At 35.4% G+C, this 10,191-nt stretch overlaps 1 pseudogene; it reads right to left on the reverse strand.

Annotated features, from left to right (window-relative positions):
* Positions 1-313: 313 nt before the first annotated feature.
* LOC102858134 lies at positions 314-8,202 on the reverse strand (annotated as a pseudogene).
* Between the last annotated feature and the right edge of the window lie 1,989 nt (positions 8,203-10,191).

The raw sequence follows: 10,191 nt of genomic DNA on the forward strand, positions 1-10,191 counted from the left end.
CTGAACTGACTGAGTTGAAAACACTTTCCTTTCCTGCTTGGAAAAATTCCTCTATTAAGATTGTACTTCAAATAATTTCTCTTTTGAAGATGTCAAATCTTTTGCAATTATGCATTATTATAAATTAATTTTCTTTGGTTCCTTAAAATGTTACACATATTTCTGTTTCAGCAATTTAAACAATGGTACACACATACTTTTTTGTGCACACATATGGTGTCTGTGTATATGTGTTTCGTTCTTCCTTAGGAAAAGGATTTATGACTTAAGATGTAATATTTTATTTTCACAAATATTTTTTTATTTGTAATTATTAACAGTCTGAATTTTTAACAGATTCTTGAACTGGTGGCTCATAGCCATCAGCTCAATCAACTTTAGCACTTGTCTCATTTCCAGTAGCTTTTCCAGAGCTACCACCTTCACCGTGAAGTTCCATGAGTTTGCCTAGTTCAAGCTTGGGCTTCTTGAGCATTTTTACTTTCCTAACAAACACATCATGGAGAGGATAAATAGACTGGCAAGCATTTTCTATGCCCTTCCCAATGGTGTCTGGAATCAATTTATTGACCACCTCTTTCAAGTCATTTGTCTGCATCTCTCGGGTCATGATTTCCATCATTTTCTTCTGGATTTGGTGGACCTGTTGGTGCTGAGAATAAGATGTCTTCTGAATCTGATTGTTACACTTTTTGTAAAACCAACACAAAATAGATGAAGTAAATAACCATTGGTAATTTTGACATTGACATGTGCTTCAATCATGGTCTTCCATTTTTTTACCATGGAGCACATTTTGTCTCGGGTAAGATCCATGCATTGGAAGTTGGTGAGGCAGTTTTTGCCTTAAACATCCTCAGTACTCAGCTTGAATTTTCTAAATGCAACTTTATCATTTTGCAATTCAGCAAGGCTCACTTCAAAAACATGACCCTTGAGTCCATCAGATGCAATTTTGGTTCCTTGAGTCCTTGTGACTAATGTCTTCCCAATATTTCTTATATTGAACATTGCTAGCACCTTTACATCATACCAATCTTTCTTAGAAAATGAATCGACCACTTTCTTCTTGGCTCATTTTTTGCCATTTTTTGTAAGGTGCTTGTTCTTGTCAACTGCCATGGTGGTGCCGAGAGAATGAAAAGGCTTAAGATGTAATCTTTAGCAAATTGTGCTTCTAATCCAAATGCTATTCATCTATGGTTCAAATAAACTACTATGGAAAACAGTCTGACAATTCCTTAAAATTTGAAAATAGAAATTTCATTTGATCGTGCTATCCAACTATTGGTGATATATCATGAAAAAATTAGAGCAATGACACAAACAGATGTTTACATACAAATGTTTATTGCAGCATTAGTTACAATACTAAAGAGATAAAAGAAGCTCAAGTATCCATTAATTAACAAATATATAGAGAAACTGTGGCACAATCACACAATGGTGATTTACATAACATTGAAAAACAACAAACTGCAGGTAGCCTGATGGTAAGAAGCTGCACTGCAATCTCAAACACACTCTATTTGAATCCACTAGCAATTCCAGCAGAATAAAATGGATAGTTTCTGCCTATGTGATTTATTGGGGGGAAAAGTAAATAAAAGAAAGAAGAAGAAGAACAATGAACTGGTTAAACATTACACAATATGGATGAGTCTAGAAGATATTGTTGCTATTGTTGTTATGTGCCAGTTAAGTCGACCAAGACTCGTAGTATGCACAGTACTCTAAATACACAATACTATGCACAATAGCTCTAAATCCTGCCCTATCTTGAGCCAATGTCGCTGTCTCTGACCTACTCCCATTACCCCAGTGACTATGTCAAGCCATCTTATCCAGAGTCTTTTTTTTTCCCCACGGTTTAAGGAATTTTTATTAAAGCAAGAATTTTATAATCCAAATTACGTTTCCTTGCTCAGTTATCAATTCTGTTACCTAAAACAGAACTGATATTCTGAGCTATTCCACAGTAAAGAATTACAAAATTAAAGAAAGGAATGCTTTAAATTTTTGTACTTTGCTGACAATTCTTTTTCCCAGGGTCTATAAAACATTAATTTGTTTTTATATTTTACTATTTTTTTCCTCTTTTTTTTGTTTTTAAATGAGTAAGTAATCTTCATGTCTGCCTTTGCTGACACTCCACCCTTCCAAACATATTGTCCTTCCGCAGGGACTGGTCTCTTGACAGCATGCTCAAAAAGTATGTCAGATGGAGCTTCAAAATCTTTGCCTCCAAAGAAAAAATTTTTTCACTCTCTACAGAACAGACTTGTTTGTTCTCTTGGAGGTCCATGATATTGTTTAATAATCTTCTCCAGCACCACAATTCAAAGACATCAATTTTTTTTCTGTCAGTCCTCGTCTTTGTCCCACTCTCTGATGTATAATAAGTAATTGCAAAGACTATGTTCTGAATTAGGTACACTTTAGATTGTAGACTGACATTGTTGCGAGTCAGCACTATGGAGAGGTCTCTGATAGCATAGTTTTCTAATGCAATTTGTCTTTTGATTTATTGACTGCTGGTTCCAAGGGTATTGATTGTGGAACTGAGAAAGCTGAAATTGTAAACAATCTCAATCTCTTTTCCATCTATCATGGCGCTGCCAATTGACTCAGTGATGAGAATCTTTGTTTTCTTGATGTTGTTGTTGTTTGTTGTTGTTTAATGCCGTCGAGTCGTAGACGACTCATAGCGACCCTATGAACGAACAGCCTGAGCACTGTTCATACATAGAGTTTCCGGAGGCAAGCCATTTCGGAAGTGGATGCCGCTCCTGCTTCCAGGCTTGATTTAGTTGGGAAGCTCCAGCCAACACTGTCCACCACGATTAACACATCACTGTCACAGTCTTCAGCATCACAGCAACCACGAGTTACCTCTGTAATACTTGATGTTGAGCTTCAATTAATATTGAACACTGGTGTCCTTGACCTTCTGCAGCAAACAGTTCTCTTCAATGTCATTGACCAAGGTTATGTCATCTGAACAATGCACGTTGTTGATGAGTGTTCCCCTGATCCTGATGCCGCATTCATCCTCACAAAAGTCCAGGCTCCCAAATGATCTTTTCCACATACAGATTGAAAAGATATGGAGAATAGATACATCCCTGACTCACTCTTTTTATTTCAAAACATTGTTTCTTTGCTGTGTTCTCAGGACTTCTTTCTGTTTTAAATATAGGTTTCACATGAACACAATCTTAGCAGATTTAATAATGAAGGTTGTATCTCAGTCACAAAAGGGTAAATATTATATAAACCACAGCTGTAAAAAATAGGATGGTTTGTTGGAAAAAGGGAGGCAGGAGTGTAGGAAAAGAATGGATAGACAATTTCTGTACTAGAATAGATGAAAAGAAATTAGATTTAAAATGAATAGATAATTAGATATTATGTGTATTAAAATAAACAATCTGGAATAGAATATATACTCTAGTATGGATTGAATGGGACTTCAAGGGGAAGAAAAATGAAGGAAGAAATACAAATTAGAGAGAGATGAGTGGATATGTGTTATAAGGATTTGCTTTAACATGGCAAAAAGTTAATTGTAACAATCAATGATAATTAATGCTCATGAATCATTCTTTAAAAACTAATGTGAATTATAAATAATCACCTTTCATTTAAAAAAAGGAGGTCAAATAATTTTTATTTATTCAAATTTGTTTTGCATATGGAAAAATATGCAATTGCACTAAAACTGTTTCAAAGGTGATTTAAATACAAATAACAGCTTAAATCAATGACTTTAGATGGCTACTTTTCTTTTAATTAAGTATTAACTGACTCTGAGTATACCTATTCATTTCCTCCATTTCAAGAAATGAATTAAATATCTTTAAAAAGAAGTATAAATATCCAAAAAGCAAATAGAGACTCTACAAATTGCCTCAATATAAGAAAATCTACTCTATTCATTCAGAAGGTAAAATGTGTTCAGTATCTGTATTAGATAACAATTTAGAGGTTCCCTTCAAGTTCTTTTAACCTGATGCCATCTCAGAAATGATAGATGATTCAATTAAAAAAATTAATCTAGGTTTTATTGGTTTTCAAACAATAATTTATTTACGTTGTGTTCCAGTCATGTACACTGTTTTATATAATCTTTCATTTACATGTATTTCATATAATTGATCATATACATTGTGTTTTATATAATTAATTACTATTTACCTATGCTTATTATTACCTCATCTATCTGAGACTCCATTGAATAGTTTCTATTCTTTCACCAGCACTCCCGATCTTTGAACTAAATTCTGCCACCTTAATGATTTCCACCTTCCCCTTTTCCTGCCTCCTTCCCCTTTCCCTCTTCTCCTTTTGGACATTTATACACATCTTACTAGTTATTCTTCTATTTTTACACTAATAGTCTTTTTTTTGAATAAAATTTTTATTTTAATAGTGATTTTATGAAAGTTTACATAAAAGTTAGGTTTTCATCATTCATTCATTCATTGTTGCACATTTTACCATGTCTCCCTTCCCCCTATCCTGTGCCTTTTTCTAAAAAAATATTCTTGTTAAATTACCCTCCTTCCCACCTACCCCCCCTCCAGTCCCTTTTGCAATGTACCTCTTATTCTAGGCTGTTGTTGTATGCATAATGGTATATTCCTCTTAAACAGGTTTTTCCTTAATCTGTTCCAGTGCAATGTTCATGATCTTTCCACCCTTATCCTAATGTGCTCCCAAACCCATGAGTCAGACCTGTTTTATAACAGTGGTGTCATGCAGTATTTGCCCTGTGTGATTGATATATTCCATTCAACATGATGTTCTGCAGAGTCAACCACTTTATGAAATATTTTCTTTATTCATTGTTTTTCAGTGCTGTCTTCTTGTTGTTGTTATGTGCTATTAAGTTGCCGGTGATTTACAGCTACCCTCTGTACAACAGTTCTGAAGTCTGCCATTTCCTGACCTAGGCTCACTGACTCCGACACACCCACTCTCATTGTTCCAGTTACTGTATCAATCCATCTCATCCAAGATCTTCCTCTCCTGTACAGTCCCTCTACCCTTGCACATATAATGTTCCTTCTCCAAGGACTAGTCACTCCTGGCCACGTGTCCAAAGTATGTGATATGGAGTTTCAAAATCCTAGTCTCCAAGGAGAAACTCGGTTTCATCCTCTCAAAGACAGATCTATTTGTTTTCTTTGTGGTCCATAGTATGTTCAAGACTCTTCTCAAGCACAAGTCAAAGACATCAATTCTTCTGTTGTCCTTATTTAAAGTCCACCTCTCTGATACATAGCAAGAAATTGCAAAACCATGGCTTGGATTAGGCACACTGTATTCTCTATACAGATATACCGTTGCTTCTCAGTACTCTGGAGAGGTCCCTGACAGCAGATTTTTTTTTTCCAGTGCAATTTGTCTTTTGATTTCCTCACTGCTGGTGCCAAGACTGTTGATTGTGGAACTGAACAAGCTGTAATTGTTAAAAACCTCATTTTCTTATCCATCTATCATGTCCCAAAGTGAGAATTGTCTTCTTGATGCTGAGTTTCAATTCATGCTGAACATTACTTTCCTTGACCTTCTTCAGCCAGAGCTTCAGGTCCTCCTTAGTTTCAGAAAACAAGGTTGCATAAGTCAGTTTGTTGATGAGTCTTCCTCCAATCCTGACTCCAAATTCCTCCTCACAAAGAGCAGCCTCCCAAATGATCTGTTCTGCATACAGTTTGAAAAGGTATGGAGAGAAGTCATATCCCTGACACATTCCTTTCCTGATTTTTATTTATTTATTTTTTAATTTTTTTATTAATTTTAATGAAAGTTTACAAAGACTTTGGATTTCCATTCATGCATTGTTGTGCATTTCTCTCCCCCACCCGAGTACACTACCCTCTTGGAAAAGTAAAACAAAAATTCTTTCATTGTTATACAATCTCTCCCCGCAAGCCCACTCCACTATACAGCCTTTGTTCTGGATTCCTTTCCTGATTTGGAACCGTGCAGTGTTTCCTTACCCTGCTTTGAGTTCTGCTTCCTGGCACAAGTAGAGGTTTCACATGAGCACAATCAAGTGTTCTGGATTCCTATTCTCCTCATGGTTAGCCACAATTTGTTGCCATCCACACAGTCAAATGCATTTCCATAGCTAATGAAACACAGATAGGCAGACATTCTGCCAAGATCTATCTGACTTTGGCATTAATATCTGTAGTGTCATGACCTTTTCTAAACCCAGCTTTCTGGTTAGGTCTCTGTCAATGTACTATTCCAGTTTTGTTTTGTTTTTTTTAAATATTCTTCAGCAAGATTTTGCTTGAGTGTGATTTTAGTGATATTGTTCGATACTTTTCACACTCTGTTGGGTCATGTTTTTTTGGGAATGGGAATAAATACGGATTGTTTCCAATTAGCCAGGTAATTGTCCTTCCAATTTCGTGGCTCTACCCTGTATTCATGTCCAGGACAGCATCTGATTGTTGAAATATGTCAGTTGGTACTCCATTATTTCCTGGGGCTTTATTTTTTGCCAATTCCTTTAGAGCAACCTGAACTTCCTCCTTCACCACCATTACCTCTTGATCACATGTTGAAATTCTTCTGTGTCAGCCAATTCTTTCTGGTATAGTGATTCTGTATACTCCTTCCATCTTTTTTTAATGCTTCTTGGATCATTCAATATTCCACCTAAAATTCCATCCTGAAGATTGCAATTAAGGTTTGAATTCGTTCTTTAGTTTCTTCAGGTTTAGAAATGCAGAATGAGTTCAGCCCGTTTGACTTTCTGACTCCAGTTCCTTACACATTTTATTATAATACTTTGCCTTGTCTTTCTGTGCTGCCCTTTGACATTTTCTGTTCAGCTCCTTAGCTTCTTGATTTCTTCCCTTTGCTTTAGCTTCTAGGCACTCTAATGCAATATTCAGTCTATTCTGATATCCATCTTGGTCTTTTATTCTTTCTGTCTTTGTAATGATATTTTTCTTTCTTCATGGGTGATATTCTTGATATCCTCCCACAGCTTATCTGGTCTTTATATCTCAGTGTTCAGGCCTCAAACTTGTTCCTGAGTCGAATTTTAAATTCAGGTGGGTTAGACTCAAGATGAAATTTTGATACCCATGGATATGATTTGACCTTCTTTAGCTTTTATTTGAACTTGCAGATGAATAGTAGATGGTCTGTTCTGCAATCAGCGTCAGGCCTCGTTTTCACTGCTGATATTGAACTTCTCCAAAGATTCTATCCACAGATGTAATCCATCTGATTCCTGTGCACACCGTCAGGTGAAATTCTTGTGTATAGCCTGTAATAAGGTTTCTTATAAAAGGTATTTGCAATGAATAAATATTTGTGCAGAATTCTATCATTCTATTCCCAGCCTCAATTCTGTCCCCAAGTCCATGTTTTCCAACTACTGATCCTTCTTCATGGTTCCTAACTTTTGCATCTCAGCTACCCATTATTATTAATGCATCTTTGTTGAATATTCGATCTATCTCTCACTGCAAAAGTGGATAGAAAACATCTATTTCCTCTGCTTTGGCTCTGGTTGTTGGTGCATAAATTTGCATGATATTAGTATTGTCATGTCTTCCTTGTATGTGAATGGATATTATCTTGTCACTCACAATATTGCATTTCAAGATGGATATAATAATGCCCTTTTTACCTATGAAAGTGACCCAGTTTTTTCTCACCTTTTCATTTTTTGTGTAGTAGATCATATGATCACCTGATACAAAATGCCCCATGTCAATTAATTTCATTTTGCCAATACCAATGTCAATATTTATGTCTTCCATGTCTTTCTTAATGATATTCAGTTTTCCTACATTCATGCTTTTCACATTCCATATTCCAATTATTACTTTTTACTTACAACTCTTCCTCTTTCTTTGTGTTTCCAAATTTGGAGGCAAATCAGCTTCAGTTGCCATACCTATTAGTCTTCTCTAAGTATGCTCTATTTGCATAGGGTTTTCAAAGGCCTGTTATATTTTGTAAGTGGATGGCCAATCACTCTTTCTAGTCTGTCTTAATTTGGATACTTAGTTTTAGAACAATATCTACCAGACAAGCATTTTACCAAAAAAAGAAGGTGAAAGATACTTTCTCTTACAGAAATAACCAATATATTTAGTGTCTCCTCACCCTGGTGTATGTGTCTTGTCCCTTTTCTTTATCTGCTACATCAGCATCCCTTGCACTCATGTCTACCCAGTCCAGCACCTCTCTCCCCCTAGTCACCTCTTGATAGGATGGCTTAGGCCAAAAGTCACTTCTCTGAGGTTTTTCTCCTCACACTGCTACTATTCTCTCACACTGATGCCTGTCTTGCATTTAGGAGGGTATAAGTCCAAATCTCATCTACCAGTTTCAGGGGAAAATTTTTGTCTAAGACAGTACTGGGGAATGGGTTTTTGCCCCTGACCGTCGCTCTAGGGCTGTCGTTTTGTGACTTAGTGTCTCTCCTCTTCCTTTTGCACCACATTTCTGTCACATAATATAATAATTTCCAGGGTGAGGGCTAGGTTTCCTCAAGATCTGTTATGCTGGTGTTGTTTATTTCCTGACACAGGCCTGGGACTGAATGTCTTTTCCTTATAAAACTGAGTTATTCCACTCAGCTTAATGCTGATTCAGAATTTATTTTTTTTTGGGGGGGGGAATAAGATTAGTTTATACTTCTGCTTTCATTTTGTATTTAAAATAATAAAATTGAATTAATGATAATGTGAATATAAGCATTTTAATGAAATTTTGCAATCACACAATAAGTGATAGTGGCAAGGAGGTGTTTGGAGGGAAAACAATAAATTATCCCACTTTTCCAACCTGAATCTGAAAATATATGAGATGAATGCCAGAGTCAGATAAATAGATCTGATTAGCTTCGTTACAAAAAGCTTTGCCTTTTAAAACTGTTTGCTATAAATTTGATTCCAACTTGTAACAATGCTATATGTGTCAGAATGGAACTATGCCCCACAAGATTCCCAATGACTTATTCATTGTACATAGATCATGTTTTCTATGAAAACACCTTTGGCTGGACTTGAACTGGAACCTTGTAAATGACACCAAATGTTAATCATTTGTACGGTCCAGAAATTCCTTTATCACTGATAAATCTCCATTATTCTGCAGCCCTAATAAATATCTTCTCTACTGAAATGAAATGACCCCTCTAGCTGTAGATTTTCTCTGCTAAACTTGTCTGAGAGGAAAAAGCAGAGAAGAGAGAAGACATGGAATCAATCTTGTTTTGTGCTTTTCCCTCCTTTACTGCAATCAGTGGAGGAGAGTAAGGAAGGAAAGGAGAAGCTATAAATTATTCTCTCATAATTTCTTCTTCTAACAAAGCTCTTGTAGAATAGTAGCAAGAAGCTGCACAACAATACTGAAGGCACGAGTTTAAATCTGACCCACCAGAGAAAGATGAACAATTTCCTCCCATGTGATTTACTGCTGCTGAAAGCCCTTTGGAATGTCAGCTATGAGTTGGTTCCAAATCAATGGCACACAACAACAATAACAACAATAGGGAGTGAATTAAGAATACTATTTTCCTTTTTTGGAAATATAAAGAACAAAGAAGGAAAATTGTAAGATACTTTTGAAAAAAAATTTGTACTAGTTTACATACAAAGTTCATATACACTTTAAAGAGTAAAGTCACTTTCTATTTCATTGTAGTTCATATGGCTTGATATATTTGGGGGGGGAAAACACCACAATTTGAGTTTTTATATTTTTAGAAAAGCACAAAATTTGGGATGTTTTAAAAGAATAAAAATCTTTATTAAGGACAAACCTAAATCTTTAAAATTACTTCCTCTACTTTTTACCCATATATCCAAGCATATAACAAGCTTTTTTAAAGTGTTCATCATGTTGCCCTTTCTTTTTTTATTTTTCTAGTTATCAAAGACATATGAGTCCCAAGAAATACCCTTAAAAGAATTGTAAGGTGGAGAAATTGTCAATTAATAAAAAACAATAATAATATATTAGACTATCATACATTAACTAATAGACGTAGGAACATTATAGTTACAGTAAGTATGAAAAAGTGAGAGGATAAGTAATAATTAAAAGAAAAAATAAATAGAATGAGAACATCAAACATGTAGTGGCATCCTTAGTTTTGATGGGTGAATAGGAGTCCATTAGGGGAGATAAGGTGAAAACAAAGGTAAC

This window comes from Elephantulus edwardii, unplaced genomic scaffold (assembly GCF_000299155.1).
Source record: "Elephantulus edwardii isolate Elephantulus edwardi_28Jun2011 unplaced genomic scaffold, EleEdw1.0 scaffold00012, whole genome shotgun sequence".
NCBI classification, from domain to species: Eukaryota; Metazoa; Chordata; class Mammalia; order Macroscelidea; family Macroscelididae; genus Elephantulus; species Elephantulus edwardii.